The following is a 20801-nucleotide window of genomic DNA, read 5'->3' as shown; positions in this document are numbered from 1 at the left end:
TATTTTTCTCCAATATTCCTACAGTAACTATGAATTATTCCAAATCATATGTTTAAAAAATAAAATTTAATTTCAAAATGTTTCTATATTTAATCGAAATTTTACGATTCAAGTTCACGCACATGCGCAGATATCATTAATATTTTTAGCATTGTGCTTTTTGACGAGATTGACAACGAATTTAAAACTCTCAGTTTATAGCCGTGATGAGAATCTTAGGCCGTTCCGGCGCTGTGAGGGTACGAGTCTTGGTGGCAAGATCGGCAGGGTGTGTCAATCCTTTTTGCAAGACTTAAGTTCGATTCTCGAAACTTTGCAAATAGTTTTATATACTTTATTTTTTAAATTTATTTTAGCTTTCTCCATTATTCCTAGAGTTACTATGAATTATTCCAAATCATATGTCTCAAAAATAAAATTTAAACTAAAAATATTTCTATATTTAATCGAAATTTTACGATTCAAGTTCACGCACATGCGCAGATATCATTAATATTCTTAGCATTGTGTTTTTAGATCCAGATTGACACTGTATTTAAGACTTTTAGTGGATAGCCGTGATGAGTATCTTAGGCCGTTCCGGCGCTGTGAGGGTACGAGTCTTGGTGGCAAGATCGGCAGGGTGTTTTAATCCTTTTTGCAAGACTTCAGTTCGATTCCCGAAACTTTGCAAATAGTTTTATATACTTTATTTTTTAAATTTATTTTAGCTTTCTCCATTATTCCTAGAGTTACTATAAATTATTCCAAATCATATGTCTCAAAAATAAAATTTAAACTCAAAATATTTCTATATTTAATCGAAATTTTACGATTCAAGTTCACGCACATGCGCAGATATCATTAATATTCTTAGCATTGTGCTGTTTGATCCAGATTGACACTGTATTTAAGAATTTTAGTGGATAGCCGTGATGGGAATCTTAGGCCGTTCCGGCGCTGTGAGGGTACGAGTCTTGGTGGCAAGATCGGCAGGGTGTGTCAATCCTTTTTGCAGGACTTAAGTTCGATTCCCGAAACTTTGCAAATAGTTCTATATACTTTCATTTTTAAAATTTTTGAACTATTTTTCTCCAATATTCCTACAGTTACTATGAATTATTCCAAATCATATGTTTAAAAAATAAAATTTAATTTCAAAATGTTTCTATATTTAATCGAAATTTTACGATTCAAGTTCACGCACATGCGCAGATATCATTAATATTCTTAGCATTGTGCTTTTTGATCCAGATTGACACTGTATTTAAGACTTTTAGTGGATAGCCGTGAATGGAATCTTAGGCCGTTCCGGCGCTGTAAGGGTACGAGTCTTGGTGGCAAGATCGGCAGGGTGTGTCAATCCTTTTTGCAAGACTTCAGTTCGATTCCCGAAACTTTGCAAATAGTTTTATATACTTTATTTTTTAAATTTATTTTAGCTTTCTCCATTATTCCTAGAGTTACTATGAATTATTCCAAATCATATGTCTCAAAAATAAAATTTAAACTCAAAATATTTCTATGTTTAATCGAAATTTTACGATTCAAGTTCACGCACATGCGCAGATATCATTAATATTCTTAGCATTGTGCTTTTTGATCCAGATTGACACTGTATTTAAGAATTTTAGTGGATAGCCGTGATGGGAATCTTAGGCCGTTCCGGCGCTGTGAGGGTACGAGTCTTGGTGGCAAGATCGGCAGGGTGTGTCAATCATTTTTGCAGGACTTCAGTTCGATTCCCGAAACTTTGCAAATAGTTTTATATACTTTATTTTTTAAATTTATTTTAGCTTTCTCCATTATTCCTAGAGTTACTATGAATTATTCCAAATCATATGTCTCAAAAATTAAATTTAAACTCAAAATATTTCTATATTTAATCGAAATTTTACGATTCAAGTTCACGCACATGCGCAGATATCATTAATATTCTTAGCATTGTGCTTTTTGATCCAGATTGACACTGTATTTAAGACTTTTAGTGGATAGCCGTGATGAGAATCTTAGGCCGTTCCGGCGCTGTGAGGGTATGAGTCTTGGTGGCAAGATCGGCAGGGTGTGTCAATCATTTTTGCAGGACTTCAGTTCGATTCCCGAAACTTTGCAAATAGTTTTATATACTTTATTTTTTAAATTTACTTTAGCTTTCTCCATTATTCCTAGAGTTACTATGAATTATTCCAAATCATATGTCTCAAAAATTAAATTTAAACTCAAAATATTTCTATATTTAATCGAAATTTTACGATTCAAGTTCACGCACATGCGCAGATATCATTAATATTCTTAGCATTGTGCTTTTTGATCCAGATTGACACTGTATTTAAGACTTTTAGTGGATAGCCGTGATGAGAATCTTAGGCCGTTCCGGCGCTGTGAGGGTATGAGTCTTGGTGGCAAGATCGGCAGGGTGTGTCAATCCTTTTTGCAGGACTTCAGTTCGATTCCCGAAACTTTGCAAATAGTTCTATATACTTTCATTTTTAAAATTTTTTAGCTATTTTTCTCCAATATTCCTACAGTAACTATGAATTATTCCAAATCATATGTTTAAAAAATAAAATTTAATTTCAAAATGTTTCTATATTTAATCGAAATTTTACGATTCAAGTTCACGCACATGCGCAGATATCATTAATATTTTTAGCATTGTGCTTTTTGACGAGATTGACAACGAATTTAAAACTCTCAGTTTATAGCCGTGATGAGAATCTTAGCCCGTTCCGGCGCTGTGAGGGTACGAGTCTTGGTGGCAAGATCGGCAGGGTGTGTCAATCCTTTTTGCAAGACTTAAGTTCGATTCTCGAAACTTTGCAAATAGTTTTATATACTTTATTTTTTAAATTTATTTTAGCTTTCTCCATTATTCCTAGAGTTACTATGAATTATTCCAAATCATATGTCTCAAAAATAAAATTTAAACTAAAAATATTTCTATATTTAATCGAAATTTTACGATTCAAGTTCACGCACATGCGCAGATATCATTAATATTCTTAGCATTGTGTTTTTAGATCCAGATTGACACTGTATTTAAGACTTTTAGTGGATAGCCGTGATGAGTATCTTAGGCCGTTCCGGCGCTGTGAGGGTACGAGTCTTGGTGGCAAGATCGGCAGGGTGTTTCAATCCTTTTTGCAAGACTTCAGTTCGATTCCCGAAACTTTGCAAATAGTTTTATATACTTTATTTTTTAAATTTATTTTAGCTTTCTCCATTATTCCTAGAGTTACTATAAATTATTCCAAATCATATGTCTCAAAAATAAAATTTAAACTCAAAATATTTCTATATTTAATCGAAATTTTACGATTCAAGTTCACGCACATGCGCAGATATCATTAATATTCTTAGCATTGTGCTGTTTGATCCAGATTGACACTGTATTTAAGAATTTTAGTGGATAGCCGTGATGGGAATCTTAGGCCGTTCCGGCGCTGTGAGGGTACGAGTCTTGGTGGCAAGATCGGCAGGGTGTGTCAATCCTTTTTGCAGGACTTAAGTTCGATTCCCGAAACTTTGCAAATAGTTCTATATACTTTCATTTTTAAAATTTTTGAACTATTTTTCTCCAATATTCCTACAGTTACTATGAATTATTCCAAATCATATGTTTAAAAAATAAAATTTAATTTCAAAATGTTTCTATATTTAATCGAAATTTTACGATTCAAGTTCACGCACATGCGCAGATATCATTAATATTCTTAGCATTGTGCTTTTTGATCCAGATTGACACTGTATTTAAGACTTTTAGTGGATAGCCGTGAATGGAATCTTAGGCCGTTCCGGCGCTGTAAGGGTACGAGTCTTGGTGGCAAGATCGGCAGGGTGTGTCAATCCTTTTTGCAAGACTTCAGTTCGATTCCCGAAACTTTGCAAATAGTTTTATATACTTTATTTTTTAAATTTATTTTAGCTTTCTCCATTATTCCTAGAGTTACTATGAATTATTCCAAATCATATGTCTCAAAAATAAAATTTAAACTCAAAATATTTCTATGTTTAATCGAAATTTTACGATTCAAGTTCACGCACATGCGCAGATATCATTAATATTCTTAGCATTGTGCTTTTTGATCCAGATTGACACTGTATTTAAGACTTTTAGTGGATAGCCGTGATGAGAATCTTAGGCCGTTCCGGCGCTGTGAGGGTATGAGTCTTGGTGGCAAGATCGGCAGGGTGTGTCAATCCTTTTTGCAGGACTTCAGTTCGATTCCCGAAACTTTGCAAATAGTTCTATATACTTTCATTTTTAAAATTTTTTAGCTATTTTTCTCCAATATTCCTACAGTAACTATGAATTATTCCAAATCATATGTTTAAAAAATAAAATTTAATTTCAAAATGTTTCTATATTTAATCGAAATTTTACGATTCAAGTTCACGCACATGCGCAGATATCATTAATATTTTTAGCATTGTGCTTTTTGACGAGATTGACAACGAATTTAAAACTCTCAGTTTATAGCCGTGATGAGAATCTTAGGCCGTTCCGGCGCTGTGAGGGTACGAGTCTTGGTGGCAAGATCGGCAGGGTGTGTCAATCCTTTTTGCAAGACTTAAGTTCGATTCTCGAAACTTTGCAAATAGTTTTATATACTTTATTTTTTAAATTTATTTTAGCTTTCTCCATTATTCCTAGAGTTACTATGAATTATTCCAAATCATATGTCTCAAAAATAAAATTTAAACTAAAAATATTTCTATATTTAATCGAAATTTTACGATTCAAGTTCACGCACATGCGCAGATATCATTAATATTCTTAGCATTGTGTTTTTAGATCCAGATTGACACTGTATTTAAGACTTTTAGTGGATAGCCGTGATGAGTATCTTAGGCCGTTCCGGCGCTGTGAGGGTACGAGTCTTGGTGGCAAGATCGGCAGGGTGTTTCAATCCTTTTTGCAAGACTTCAGTTCGATTCCCGAAACTTTGCAAATAGTTTTATATACTTTATTTTTTAAATTTATTTTAGCTTTCTCCATTATTCCTAGAGTTACTATAAATTATTCCAAATCATATGTCTCAAAAATAAAATTTAAACTCAAAATATTTCTATATTTAATCGAAATTTTACGATTCAAGTTCACGCACATGCGCAGATATCATTAATATTCTTAGCATTGTGCTGTTTGATCCAGATTGACACTGTATTTAAGAATTTTAGTGGATAGCCGTGATGGGAATCTTAGGCCGTTCCGGCGCTGTGAGGGTACGAGTCTTGGTGGCAAGATCGGCAGGGTGTGTCAATCCTTTTTGCAGGACTTAAGTTCGATTCCCGAAACTTTGCAAATAGTTCTATATACTTTCATTTTTAAAATTTTTGAACTATTTTTCTCCAATATTCCTACAGTTACTATGAATTATTCCAAATCATATGTTTAAAAAATAAAATTTAATTTCAAAATGTTTCTATATTTAATCGAAATTTTACGATTCAAGTTCACGCACATGCGCAGATATCATTAATATTCTTAGCATTGTGCTTTTTGATCCAGATTGACACTGTATTTAAGACTTTTAGTGGATAGCCGTGAATGGAATCTTAGGCCGTTCCGGCGCTGTAAGGGTACGAGTCTTGGTGGCAAGATCGGCAGGGTGTGTCAATCCTTTTTGCAAGACTTCAGTTCGATTCCCGAAACTTTGCAAATAGTTTTATATACTTTATTTTTTAAATTTATTTTAGCTTTCTCCATTATTCCTAGAGTTACTATGAATTATTCCAAATCATATGTCTCAAAAATAAAATTTAAACTCAAAATATTTCTATGTTTAATCGAAATTTTACGATTCAAGTTCACGCACATGCGCAGATATCATTAATATTCTTAGCATTGTGCTTTTTGATCCAGATTGACACTGTATTTAAGAATTTTAGTGGATAGCCGTGATGGGAATCTTAGGCCGTTCCGGCGCTGTGAGGGTACGAGTCTTGGTGGCAAGATCGGCAGGGTGTGTCAATCATTTTTGCAGGACTTCAGTTCGATTCCCGAAACTTTGCAAATAGTTTTATATACTTTATTTTTTAAATTTATTTTAGCTTTCTCCATTATTCCTAGAGTTACTATGAATTATTCCAAATCATATGTCTCAAAAATTAAATTTAAACTCAAAATATTTCTATATTTAATCGAAATTTTACGATTCAAGTTCACGCACATGCGCAGATATCATTAATATTCTTAGCATTGTGCTTTTTGATACAGATTGACACTGTATTTAAGACTTTTAGTGGATAGCCGTGATGAGAATCTTAGGCCGTTCCGGCGCTGTGAGGGTATGAGTCTTGGTGGCAAGATCGGCAGGGTGTGTCAATCCTTTTTGCAGGACTTTAGTTCGATTCCCGAAACTTTGCAATTAGTTTTATATACTTTATTTTTTAAATTTATTTTAGCTTTCTCCATTATTCCTAGAAGTACTATGAATTATTCCAAATCATATGTCTCAAAAATAAAATTTAAACTAAAAATATTTCTATATTAATCGAAATTTTACGATTCAAGTTCACGCACATGCGCAGATATCATTAATATTCTTAGCATTGTGCTTTTTGATCCAGATTGACACTGTATTTAAGACTTTTAGTGGATAGCCGTGATGGGTATCTTAGGCCGTTCCGGCGCAGTTAGGGTACGAGTCTTGGTGGCAAGATCGGCAGTGTGTGTCAATCCTTTTTGCAGGACTTCAGTTCGATTCCGGAAACTTTGCAAATAGTTTTATATACTTTATTTTTTAAAATTTTTTAGCTATTTTTCTCCAATATTCCTACAGTTACTATGAATTATTCCAAATCATATGTTTAAAAAATAAAATTTAATTTCAAAATGTTTCTATATTTAATCTAAATTTTACGATTCAAGTTCACGCACATGCGCAGATATCATTAATATTCTTAGCATTGTGCTTTTTGACGAGATTGACAACGAATTTAAAACTTTCAGTGGATAGCCGTGATGAGAATCTTAGGCCGTTCCGGCGCTGTGAGGGTATGAGTCTTGGTGGCAAGATCGGCAGGGTGTGTCAATAATTTTTGCAGGACTTCAGTTCGATTCCCGAAACTTTGCAAATAGTTTTATATACTTTATTTTTTAAATTTATTTTAGCTTTCTAAATTATTCCTAGAGTTACTATGAATTATTCCAAATCATATGTCTCAAAAATAAAATTTAATTTCAAAATGTTTCTATATTTAATCGAAATTTTACGATTCAAGTTCACGCACATGCGCAGATATCATTAATATTCTTAGCATTGTGCTTTTTGATCCAGATTGACACTGTATTTAAGACTTTTAGTGGATAGCCGTGATGGGTATCTTAGGCCGTTCCGGCGCTGTTAGGGTACGTGTCTTGGTGGCAAGATCGGCAGGGTGTGTCAATCCTTTTTGCAGGACTTCAGTTCGATTCTTGAAACTTTGCAAATAGTTCTATATACTTTATTTTTTAAAATTTTTGAGCTATTTTTCTCCAATATTCCTACAGTTATTATGAATTATTCCAAATCATATGTTTAAAAAATAAAATTTAATTTCAAAATGTTTCTATATTTAATCGAAATTTTACGATTCAAGTTCACGCACATGCGCAGATATCATTAATATTTTTAGCATTGTGCTTTTTGACGAGATTGACAACGAATTTAAAACTCTCAGTTTATAGCCGTGATGAGAATCTTAGGCCGTTCCGGCGCTGTAAGGGTACGAGTCTTGGTGGCAAGATCGGCAGGGTGTGTCAATCATTTTTGCAGGAATTCAGTTCGATTCCCGAAACTTTGCAAATAGTTCTATATACTTTCATTTTTAAAATTTTTTAGCTATTTTTCTCCAATATTCCTACAGTTACTATGAATTATTTCAAATCATATGTTTAAAAAATAAAATTTAATTTCAAAATGTTTCTATATTTAATCGAAATTTTACGATTCAAGTTCACGCACATGCGCAGATATCATTAATATTTTTAGCATTGTGCTTTTTGACGAGATTGACAACGAATTTAAAACTCTCAGTTTATAGCCGTGATGAGAATCTTAGGCCGTTCCGGCGCTGTGAGGGTACGAGTCTTGGTGGCAAGATCGGCAGGGTGTGTCAATCCTTTTTGCAGGACTTCAGTTCGATTCTCGAAACTTTGCAAATAGTTTTATATACTTTATTTTTTAAATTTATTTTAGCTTTCTCCATTATTCCTAGAGTTACTATGAATTATTCCAAATCATATGTCTCAAAAATAAAATTTAAACTAAAAATATTTCTATATTTAATCGAAATTTTACGATTCAAGTTCACGCACATGCGCAGATATCATTAATATTCTTAGCATTGTGCTTTTTGATCCAGATTGACACTGTTTTTAAGAATTTTAGTGGATAGCCGTGATGGGAATCTAAGGCCGTTCCGGCGCTGTGAGGATACGAGTCTTGGTGGCAAGATCGGCAGGGTGTGTCAATCCTTTTTGCAGGACTTCAGTTCGATTCCCGAAACATTGCAAATAGTTTTATATACTTTATTTTTTAAATTTATTTTAGCTTTCTCCATTGTTCCTAGAGTTACTATGAATTATTCCAAATCATATGTCTCAAAAATAAAATTTAATTTCAAAATGTTTCTATATTTAATCGAAATTTTACGATTCAAGTTCACGCACATGCGCAGATATCATTAATATTCTTAGCATTGTGCTTTTTGATCCAGATTGAGACTGTATTTAAGACTTTTAGTGGATAGCCGTGATGGGTATCTTAGGCCGTTCCGGCGCTGTTAGGGTACGTGTCTTGGTGGCAAGCTCGGCAGGGTGTGTCAATCCTTTTTGCAGGACTTCAGTTCGATTCTTGAAACTTTGCAAATAGTTCTATATACTTTATTTTTTAAAATTTTTGAGCTATTTTTCTCCAATATTCCTACAGTTATTATGAATTATTCCAAATCATATGTTTAAAAAATAAAATTTAATTTCAAAATGTTTCTATATTTAATCGAAATTTTACGATTCAAGTTCACGCACATGCGCAGATATTATTAATATTTTTAGCATTGTGCTTTTTGACGAGATTGACAACGAATTTAAAACTCTCAGTTTATAGCCGTGATGAGAATCTTAGGCCGTTCCGGCGCTGTAAGGGTACGAGTCTTGGTGGCAAGATCGGCAGGGTGTGTCAATCATTTTTGCAGGACTTCAGTTCGATTCCCGAAACTTTGCAAATAGTTCTATATACTTTCATTTTTAAAATTTTTTAGCTATTTTTCTCCAATATTCCTACAGTTACTATGAATTATTTCAAATCATATGTTTAAAAAATAAAATTTAATTTCAAAATGTTTCTATATTTAATCGAAATTTTACGATTCAAGTTCACGCACATGCGCAGATATCATTAATATTTTTAGCATTGTGCTTTTTGACGAGATTGACAACGAATTTAAAACTCTCAGTTTATAGCCGTGATGAGAATCTTAGGCCGTTCCGGCGCTGTGAGGGTACGAGTCTTGGTGGCAAGATCGGCAGGGTGTGTCAATCCTTTTTGCAGGACTTCAGTTCGATTCTCGAAACTTTGCAAATAGTTTTATATACTTTATTTTTTAAATTTATTTTAGCTTTCTCCATTATTCCTAGAGTTACTATGAATTATTCCAAATCATATGTCTCAAAAATAAAATTTAAACTAAAAATATTTCTATATTTAATCGAAATTTTACGATTCAAGTTCACGCACATGCGCAGACATCATTAATATTCTTAGCATTGTGCTTTTTGATCCAGATTGACACTGTATTTAAGACTTTTAGTGGATAGCCGTGATGAGAATCTTAGGCCGTTCCGGCGCTGTGAGGGTACGAGTCTTGGTGGCAAGATCGGCAGGGTGTGTCAATTCTTTTTGCAAGACTTCAGTTCGATTCCCGAAACTTTGCAAATAGTTTTATATACTTTATTTTTTAAATTTATTTTAGCTTTCTCCATTATTCCTAGAGTTACTATGAATTATTCCAAATCATATGTCTCAAAAATAAAATTTAAACTCAAAATATTTCTATATTTAATCGAAATTTTACGATTCAAGTTCACGCACATGCGCAGATATCATTAATATTCTTAGCATTGTGCTTTTTGATCCAGATTGACACTGTTTTTAAGAATTTTAGTGGATAGCCGTGATGGGAATCTTAGGCCGTTCCGGCGCTGTGAGGGTACGAGTCTTGGTGGCAAGATCGGCAGGGTGTGTCAATCCTTTTTGCAGGACTTCAGTTCGATTCCCGAAACATTGCAAATAGTTTTATATACTTTATTTTTTAAATTTATTTTAGCTTTCTCCATTATTCCTAGAGTTACTATGAATTATTCCAAATCATATGTCTCAAAAATAAAATTTAATTTCAAAATGTTTCTATATTTAATCGAAATTTTACGATTCAAGTTCACGCACATGCGCAGATATCATTAATATTCTTAGCATTGTGCTTTTTGATCCAGATTGACACTGTATTTAAGACTTTTAGTGGATAGCCGTGATGGGAATCTTAGGCCGTTCCGGCGCTGTGAGGGTACGAGTCTTGGTGGCAAGATCGGCAGGGTGTGTCAATCCTTTTTGCAGGACTTCAGTTCGATTCCCGAAACATTGCAAATAGTTTTATATACTTTATTTTTTAAATTTATTTTAGCTTTCTCCATTATTCCTAGAGTTACTATGAATTATTCCAAATCATATGTCTCAAAAATAAAATTTAAACTCAAAATATTTCTATATTTAATCGAAATTTTACGATTCAAGTTCACGCACATGCGCAGATATCATTAATATTCTTAGCATTGTGCTTTTTGATCCAGATTGAGACTGTATTTAAGACTTTTAGTGGATAGCCGTGATGGGTATCTTAGGCCGTTCCGGCGCTGTTAGGGTACGTGTCTTGGTGGCAAGATCGGCAGGGTGTGTCAATCCTTTTTGCAGGACTTCAGTTCGATTCTTGAAACTTTGCAAATAGTTCTATATACTTTATTTTTTAAAATTTTTGAGCTATTTTTCTCCAATATTCCTACAGTTATTATGAATTATTCCAAATCATATGTTTAAAAAATAAAATTTAATTTCAAAATGTTTCTATATTTAATCGAAATTTTACGATTCAAGTTCACGCACATGCGCAGATATCATTAATATTTTTAGCATTGTGCTTTTTGACGAGATTGACAACGAATTTAAAACTCTCAGTTTATAGCCGTGATGAGAATCTTAGGCCGTTCCGGCGCTGTAAGGGTACGAGTCTTGGTGGCAAGATCGGCAGGGTGTGTCAATCATTTTTGCAGGACTTCAGTTCGATTCCCGAAACTTTGCAAATAGTTCTATATACTTTCATTTTTAAAATTTTTTAGCTATTTTTCTCCAATATTCCTACAGTTACTATGAATTATTTCAAATCATATGTTTAAAAAATAAAATTTAATTTCAAAATGTTTCTATATTTAATCGAAATTTTACGATTCAAGTTCACGCACATGCGCAGATATCATTAATATTTTTAGCATTGTGCTTTTTGACGAGATTGACAACGAATTTAAAACTCTCAGTTTATAGCCGTGATGAGAATCTTAGGCCGTTCCGGCGCTGTGAGGGTACGAGTCTTGGTGGCAAGATCGGCAGGGTGTGTCAATCCTTTTTGCAGGACTTCAGTTCGATTCTCGAAACTTTGCAAATAGTTTTATATACTTTATTTTTTAAATTTATTTTAGCTTTCTCCATTATTCCTAGAGTTACTATGAATTATTCCAAATCATATGTCTCAAAAATAAAATTTAAACTCAAAATATTTCTATATTTAATCGAAATTTTACGATTCAAGTTCACGCACATGCGCAGATATCATTAATATTCTTAGCATTGTGCTTTTTGATCCAGATTGACACTGTTTTTAAGAATTTTAGTGGATAGCCGTGATGGGAATCTTAGGCCGTTCCGGCGCTGTGAGGGTACGAGTCTTGGTGGCAAGATCGGCAGGGTGTGTCAATCCTTTTTGCAGGACTTCAGTTCGATTCCCGAAACATTGCAAATAGTTTTATATACTTTATTTTTTAAATTTATTTTAGCTTTCTCCATTATTCCTAGAGTTACTATGAATTATTCCAAATCATATGTCTCAAAAATAAAATTTAATTTCAAAATGTTTCTATATTTAATCGAAATTTTACGATTCAAGTTCACGCACATGCGCAGATATCATTAATATTCTTAGCATTGTGCTTTTTGATCCAGATTGACACTGTATTTAAGACTTTTAGTGGATAGCCGTGATGGGAATCTTAGGCCGTTCCGGCGCTGTGAGGGTACGAGTCTTGGTGGCAAGATCGGCAGGGTGTGTCAATCCTTTTTGCAGGACTTCAGTTCGATTCCCGAAACATTGCAAATAGTTTTATATACTTTATTTTTTAAATTTATTTTAGCTTTCTCCATTATTCCTAGAGTTACTATGAATTATTCCAAATCATATGTCTCAAAAATAAAATTTAAACTCAAAATATTTCTATATTTAATCGAAATTTTACGATTCAAGTTCACGCACATGCGCAGATATCATTAATATTCTTAGCATTGTGCTTTTTGATCCAGATTGAGACTGTATTTAAGACTTTTAGTGGATAGCCGTGATGGGTATCTTAGGCCGTTCCGGCGCTGTTAGGGTACGTGTCTTGGTGGCAAGATCGGCAGGGTGTGTCAATCCTTTTTGCAGGACTTCAGTTCGATTCTTGAAACTTTGCAAATAGTTCTATATACTTTATTTTTTAAAATTTTTGAGCTATTTTTCTCCAATATTCCTACAGTTATTATGAATTATTCCAAATCATATGTTTAAAAAATAAAATTTAATTTCAAAATGTTTCTATATTTAATCTAAATTTTACGATTCAAGTTCACGCACATGCGCAGATATCATTAATATTCTTAGCATTGTGCTTTTTGACGAGATTGACAACGAATTTAAAACTTTCAGTGGATAGCCGTGATGAGAATCTTAGGCCGTTCCGGCGCTGTGAGGGTATGAGTCTTGGTGGCAAGATCGGCAGGGTGTGTCAATAATTTTTGCAGGACTTCAGTTCGATTCCCGAAACTTTGCAAATAGTTTTATATACTTTATTTTTTAAATTTATTTTAGCTTTCTAAATTATTCCTAGAGTTACTATGAATTATTCCAAATCATATGTCTCAAAAATAAAATTTAATTTCAAAATGTTACTATATTTAATCGAAATTTTACGATTCAAGTTCACGCACATGCGCAGATATCATTAATATTCTTAGCATTGTGCTTTTTGATCCAGATTGACACTGTATTTAAGACTTTTAGTGGATAGCCGTGATGGGTATCTTAGGCCGTTCCGGCGCTGTTAGGGTACGTGTCTTGGTGGCAAGATCGGCAGGGTGTGTCAATCCTTTTTGCAGGACTTCAGTTCGATTCTTGAAACTTTGCAAATAGTTCTATATACTTTATTTTTTAAAATTTTTGAGCTATTTTTCTCCAATATTCCTACAGTTATTATGAATTATTCCAAATCATATGTTTAAAAAATAAAATTTAATTTCAAAATGTTTCTATATTTAATCGAAATTTTACGATTCAAGTTCACGCACATGCGCAGATATCATTAATATTTTTAGCATTGTGCTTTTTGACGAGATTGACAACGAATTTAAAACTCTCAGTTTATAGCCGTGATGAGAATCTTAGGCCGTTCCGGCGCTGTAAGGGTACGAGTCTTGGTGGCAAGATCGGCAGGGTGTGTCAATCATTTTTGCAGGAATTCAGTTCGATTCCCGAAACTTTGCAAATAGTTCTATATACTTTCATTTTTAAAATTTTTTAGCTATTTTTCTCCAATATTCCTACAGTTACTATGAATTATTTCAAATCATATGTTTAAAAAATAAAATTTAATTTCAAAATGTTTCTATATTTAATCGAAATTTTACGATTCAAGTTCACGCACATGCGCAGATATCATTAATATTTTTAGCATTGTGCTTTTTGACGAGATTGACAACGAATTTAAAACTCTCAGTTTATAGCCGTGATGAGAATCTTAGGCCGTTCCGGCGCTGTGAGGGTACGAGTCTTGGTGGCAAGATCGGCAGGGTGTGTCAATCCTTTTTGCAGGACTTCAGTTCGATTCTCGAAACTTTGCAAATAGTTTTATATACTTTATTTTTTAAATTTATTTTAGCTTTCTCCATTATTCCTAGAGTTACTATGAATTATTCCAAATCATATGTCTCAAAAATAAAATTTAAACTAAAAATATTTCTATATTTAATCGAAATTTTACGATTCAAGTTCACGCACATGCGCAGATATCATTAATATTCTTAGCATTGTGCTTTTTGATCCAGATTGACACTGTTTTTAAGAATTTTAGTGGATAGCCGTGATGGGAATCTAAGGCCGTTCCGGCGCTGTGAGGATACGAGTCTTGGTGGCAAGATCGGCAGGGTGTGTCAATCCTTTTTGCAGGACTTCAGTTCGATTCCCGAAACATTGCAAATAGTTTTATATACTTTATTTTTTAAATTTATTTTAGCTTTCTCCATTGTTCCTAGAGTTACTATGAATTATTCCAAATCATATGTCTCAAAAATAAAATTTAATTTCAAAATGTTTCTATATTTAATCGAAATTTTACGATTCAAGTTCACGCACATGCGCAGATATCATTAATATTCTTAGCATTGTGCTTTTTGATCCAGATTGACACTGTATTTAAGACTTTTAGTGGATAGCCGTGATGGGAATCTTAGGCCGTTCCGGCGCTGTGAGGGTACGAGTCTTGGTGGCAAGATCGGCAGGGTGTGTCAATCCTTTTTGCAGGACTTCAGTTCGATTCCCGAAACATTGCAAATAGTTTTATATACTTTATTTTTTAAATTTATTTTAGCTTTCTCCATTATTCCTAGAGTTACTATGAATTATTCCAAAGCATATGTCTCAAAAATAAAATTTAAACTCAAAATATTTCTATATTTAATCGAAATTTTACGATTCAAGTTCACGCACATGCGCAGATATCATTAATATTCTTAGCATTGTGCTTTTTGATCCAGATTGAGACTGTATTTAAGACTTTTAGTGGATAGCCGTGATGGGTATCTTAGGCCGTTCCGGCGCTGTTAGGGTACGTGTCTTGGTGGCAAGCTCGGCAGGGTGTGTCAATCCTTTTTGCAGGACTTCAGTTCGATTCTTGAAACTTTGCAAATAGTTCTATATACTTTATTTTTTAAAATTTTTGAGCTATTTTTCTCCAATATTCCTACAGTTATTATGAAATATTCCAAATCATATGTTTAAAAAATAAAATTTAATTTCAAAATGTTTCTATATTTAATCGAAATTTTACGATTCAAGTTCACGCACATGCGCAGATATTATTAATATTTTTAGCATTGTGCTTTTTGACGAGATTGACAACGAATTTAAAACTCTCAGTTTATAGCCGTGATGAGAATCTTAGGCCGTTCCGGCGCTGTAAGGGTACGAGTCTTGGTGGCAAGATCGGCAGGGTGTGTCAATCATTTTTGCAGGACTTCAGTTCGATTCCCGAAACTTTGCAAATAGTTCTATATACTTTCATTTTTAAAATTTTTTAGCTATTTTTCTCCAATATTCCTACAGTTACTATGAATTATTTCAAATCATATGTTTAAAAAATAAAATTTAATTTCAAAATGTTTCTATATTTAATCGAAATTTTACGATTCAAGTTCACGCACATGCGCAGATATCATTAATATTTTTAGCATTGTGCTTTTTGACGAGATTGACAACGAATTTAAAACTCTCAGTTTATAGCCGTGATGAGAATCTTAGGCCGTTCCGGCGCTGTGAGGGTACGAGTCTTGGTGGCAAGATCGGCAGGGTGTGTCAATCCTTTTTGCAGGACTTCAGTTCGATTCTCGAAACTTTGCAAATAGTTTTATATACTTTATTTTTTAAATTTATTTTAGCTTTCTCCATTATTCCTAGAGTTACTATGAATTATTCCAAATCATATGTCTCAAAAATAAAATTTAAACTAAAAATATTTCTATATTTAATCGAAATTTTACGATTCAAGTTCACGCACATGCGCAGACATCATTAATATTCTTAGCATTGTGCTTTTTGATCCAGATTGACACTGTATTTAAGACTTTTAGTGGATAGCCGTGATGAGAATCTTAGGCCGTTCCGGCGCTGTGAGGGTACGAGTCTTGGTGGCAAGATCGGCAGGGTGTGTCAATTCTTTTTGCAAGACTTCAGTTCGATTCCCGAAACTTTGCAAATAGTTTTATATACTTTATTTTTTAAATTTATTTTAGCTTTCTCCATTATTCCTAGAGTTACTATGAATTATTCCAAATCATATGTCTCAAAAATAAAATTTAAACTCAAAATATTTCTATATTTAATCGAAATTTTACGATTCAAGTTCACGCACATGCGCAGATATCATTAATATTCTTAGCATTGTGCTTTTTGATCCAGATTGACACTGTTTTTAAGAATTTTAGTGGATAGCCGTGATGGGAATCTTAGGCCGTTCCGGCGCTGTGAGGGTACGAGTCTTGGTGGCAAGATCGGCAGGGTGTGTCAATCCTTTTTGCAGGACTTCAGTTCGATTCCCGAAACATTGCAAATAGTTTTATATACTTTATTTTTTAAATTTATTTTAGCTTTCTCCATTATTCCTAGAGTTACTATGAATTATTCCAAATCATATGTCTCAAAAATAAAATTTAATTTCAAAATGTTTCTATATTTAATCGAAATTTTACGATTCAAGTTCACGCACATGCGCAGATATCATTAATATTCTTAGCATTGTGCTTTTTGATCCAGATTGACACTGTATTTAAGACTTTTAGTGGATAGCCGTGATGGGAATCTTAGGCCGTTCCGGCGCTGTGAGGGTACGAGTCTTGGTGGCAAGATCGGCAGGGTGTGTCAATCCTTTTTGCAGGACTTCAGTTCGATTCCCGAAACATTGCAAATAGTTTTATATACTTTATTTTTTAAATTTATTTTAGCTTTCTCCATTATTCCTAGAGTTACTATGAATTATTCCAAATCATATGTCTCAAAAATAAAATTTAAACTCAAAATATTTCTATATTTAATCGAAATTTTACGATTCAAGTTCACGCACATGCGCAGATATCATTAATATTCTTAGCATTGTGCTTTTTGATCCAGATTGAGACTGTATTTAAGACTTTTAGTGGATAGCCGTGATGGGTATCTTAGGCCGTTCCGGCGCTGTTAGGGTACGTGTCTTGGTGGCAAGATCGGCAGGGTGTGTCAATCCTTTTTGCAGGACTTCAGTTCGATTCTTGAAACTTTGCAAATAGTTCTATATACTTTATTTTTTAAAATTTTTGAGCTATTTTTCTCCAATATTCCTACAGTTATTATGAATTATTCCAAATCATATGTTTAAAAAATAAAATTTAATTTCAAAATGTTTCTATATTTAATCGAAATTTTACGATTCAAGTTCACGCACATGCGCAGATATCATTAATATTTTTAGCATTGTGCTTTTTGACGAGATTGACAACGAATTTAAAACTCTCAGTTTATAGCCGTGATGAGAATCTTAGGCCGTTCCGGCGCTGTAAGGGTACGAGTCTTGGTGGCAAGATCGGCAGGGTGTGTCAATCATTTTTGCAGGACTTCAGTTCGATTCCCGAAACTTTGCAAATAGTTCTATATACTTTCATTTTTAAAATTTTTTAGCTATTTTTCTCCAATATTCCTACAGTTACTATGAATTATTTCAAATCATATGTTTAAAAAATAAAATTTAATTTCAAAATGTTTCTATATTTAATCGAAATTTTACGATTCAAGTTCACGCACATGCGCAGATATCATTAATATTTTTAGCATTGTGCTTTTTGACGAGATTGACAACGAATTTAAAACTCTCAGTTTATAGCCGTGATGAGAATCTTAGGCCGTTCCGGCGCTGTGAGGGTACGAGTCTTGGTGGCAAGATCGGCAGGGTGTGTCAATCCTTTTTGCAGGACTTCAGTTCGATTCTCGAAACTTTGCAAATAGTTTTATATACTTTATTTTTTAAATTTATTTTAGCTTTCTCCATTATTCCTAGAGTTACTATGAATTATTCCAAATCATATGTCTCAAAAATAAAATTTAAACTCAAAATATTTCTATATTTAATCGAAATTTTACGATTCAAGTTCACGCACATGCGCAGATATCATTAATATTCTTAGCATTGTGCTTTTTGATCCAGATTGACACTGTTTTTAAGAATTTTAGTGGATAGCCGTGATGGGAATCTTAGGCCGTTCCGGCGCTGTGAGGGTACGAGTCTTGGTGGCAAGATCGGCAGGGTGTGTCAATCCTTTTTGCAGGACTTCAGTTCGATTCCCGAAACATTGCAAATAGTTTTATATACTTTATTTTTTAAATTTATTTTAGCTTTCTCCATTATTCCTAGAGTTACTATGAATTATTCCAAATCATATGTCTCAAAAATAAAATTTAATTTCAAAATGTTTCTATATTTAATCGAAATTTTACGATTCAAGTTCACGCACATGCGCAGATATCATTAATATTCTTAGCATTGTGCTTTTTGATCCAGATTGACACTGTATTTAAGACTTTTAGTGGATAGCCGTGATGGGAATCTTAGGCCGTTCCGGCGCTGTGAGGGTACGAGTCTTGGTGGCAAGATCGGCAGGGTGTGTCAATCCTTTTTGCAGGACTTCAGTTCGATTCCCGAAACATTGCAAATAGTTTTATATACTTTATTTTTTAAATTTATTTTAGCTTTCTCCATTATTCCTAGAGTTACTATGAATTATTCCAAATCATATGTCTCAAAAATAAAATTTAAACTCAAAATATTTCTATATTTAATCGAAATTTTACGATTCAAGTTCACGCACATGCGCAGATATCATTAATATTCTTAGCATTGTGCTTTTTGATCCAGATTGAGACTGTATTTAAGACTTTTAGTGGATAGCCGTGATGGGTATCTTAGGCCGTTCCGGCGCTGTTAGGGTACGTGTCTTGGTGGCAAGATCGGCAGGGTGTGTCAATCCTTTTTGCAGGACTTCAGTTCGATTCTTGAAACTTTGCAAATAGTTCTATATACTTTATTTTTTAAAATTTTTGAGCTATTTTTCTCCAATATTCCTACAGTTATTATGAATTATTCCAAATCATATGTTTAAAAAATAAAATTTAATTTCAAAATGTTTCTATATTTAATCGAAATTTTACGATTCAAGTTCACGCACATGCGCAGATATCATTAATATTTTTAGCATTGTGCTTTTTGACGAGATTGACAACGAATTTAAAACTCTCAGTTTATAGCCGTGATGAGAATCTTAGGCCGTTCCGGCGCTGTAAGGGTACGAGTCTTGGTGGCAAGATCGGCAGGGTGTGTCAATCATTTTTGCAGGACTTCAGTTCGATTCCCGAAACTTTGCAAATAGTTCTATATACTTTCATTTTTAAAATTTTTTAGCTATTTTTCTCCAATATTCCTACAGTTACTATGAATTATTTCAAATCATATGTTTAAAAAATAAAATTTAATTTCAAAATGTTTCTATATTTAATCGAAATTTTACGATTCAAGTTCACGCACATGCGCAGATATCATTAATATTTTTAGCATTGTGCTTTTTGACGAGATTGACAACGAATTTAAAACTCTCAGTTTATAGCCGTGATGAGAATCTTAGGCCGTTCCGGCGCTGTGAGGGTACGAGTCTTGGTGGCAAGATCGGCAGGGTGTGTCAATCCTTTTTGCAGGACTTCAGTTCGATTCTCGAAACTTTGCAAATAGTTTTATATACTTTATTTTTTAAATTTATTTTAGCTTTCTCCATTATTCCTAGAGTTACTATGAATTATTCCAAATCATATGTCTCAAAAATAAAATTTAAACTAAAAATATTTCTATATTTAATCGAAATTTTACGATTCAAGTTCACGCACATGTGCAGACATCATTAATATTCTTAGCATTGTGCTTTTTGATCCAGATTGACACTGTATTTAAGACTTTTAGTGGATAGCCGTGATGAGAATCTTAGGCCGTTCCGGCGCTGTGAGGGTACGAGTCTTGGTGGCAAGATCGGCAGGGTGTGTCAATTCTTTTTGCAAGACTTCAGTTCGATTCCCGAAACTTTGCAAATAGTTTTATATACTTTATTTTTTAAATTTATTTTAGCTTTCTCCATTATTCCTAGAGTTACTATGAATTATTCCAAATCATATGTCTCAAAAATAAAATTTAAACTCAAAATATTTCTATATTTAATCGAAATTTTACGATTCAAGTTCACGCACATGCGCAGATATCATTAATATTCTTAGCATTGTGCTTTTTGATCCAGATTGACACTGTTTTTAAGAATTTTAGTGGATAGCCGTGATGGGAATCTTAGGCCGTTCCGGCGCTGTGAGGGTACGAGTCTTGGTGGCAAGATCGGCAGGGTGTGTCAATCCTTTTTGCAGGACTTAAGTTCGATTCCCGAAACTTTGCAAATAGTTCTATATACTTTCATTTTTAAAATTTTTGAGCTATTTTTCTCCAATATACCTACAGTTACTATGAATTATTCCAAATCATATGTTTAAAAAATAAAATTTAATTTCAAAATGTTTCTATATTTAATCGAAATTTTACGATTCAAGTTCACGCACATGCGCAGATATCATTAATATTCTTAGCATTGTGCTTTTTGATCCAGATTGACACTGTATTTAAGACTTTTAGTGGATAGCCGTGATGGGTATCTTAGGCC

At 33.4% G+C, this 20801-nt stretch overlaps 1 protein-coding gene across 4 annotated transcripts in view; it reads left to right on the top strand.

Moving 5' to 3' along the window:
* Positions 1-20801, top strand: part of LOC129962088 (multiple epidermal growth factor-like domains protein 11) — a 308991-nt gene that overhangs the window by 131651 nt on the left and 156539 nt on the right. The window lies entirely within an intron of this gene.

Source organism: Argiope bruennichi, chromosome 2 (assembly GCF_947563725.1).
Source record: "Argiope bruennichi chromosome 2, qqArgBrue1.1, whole genome shotgun sequence".
Classification (NCBI taxonomy): domain Eukaryota; kingdom Metazoa; phylum Arthropoda; class Arachnida; order Araneae; family Araneidae; genus Argiope; species Argiope bruennichi.
The sequence above is the reverse complement of the archived record's forward strand: the minus strand, read 5'-3'. Positions and strand labels throughout refer to the sequence as shown.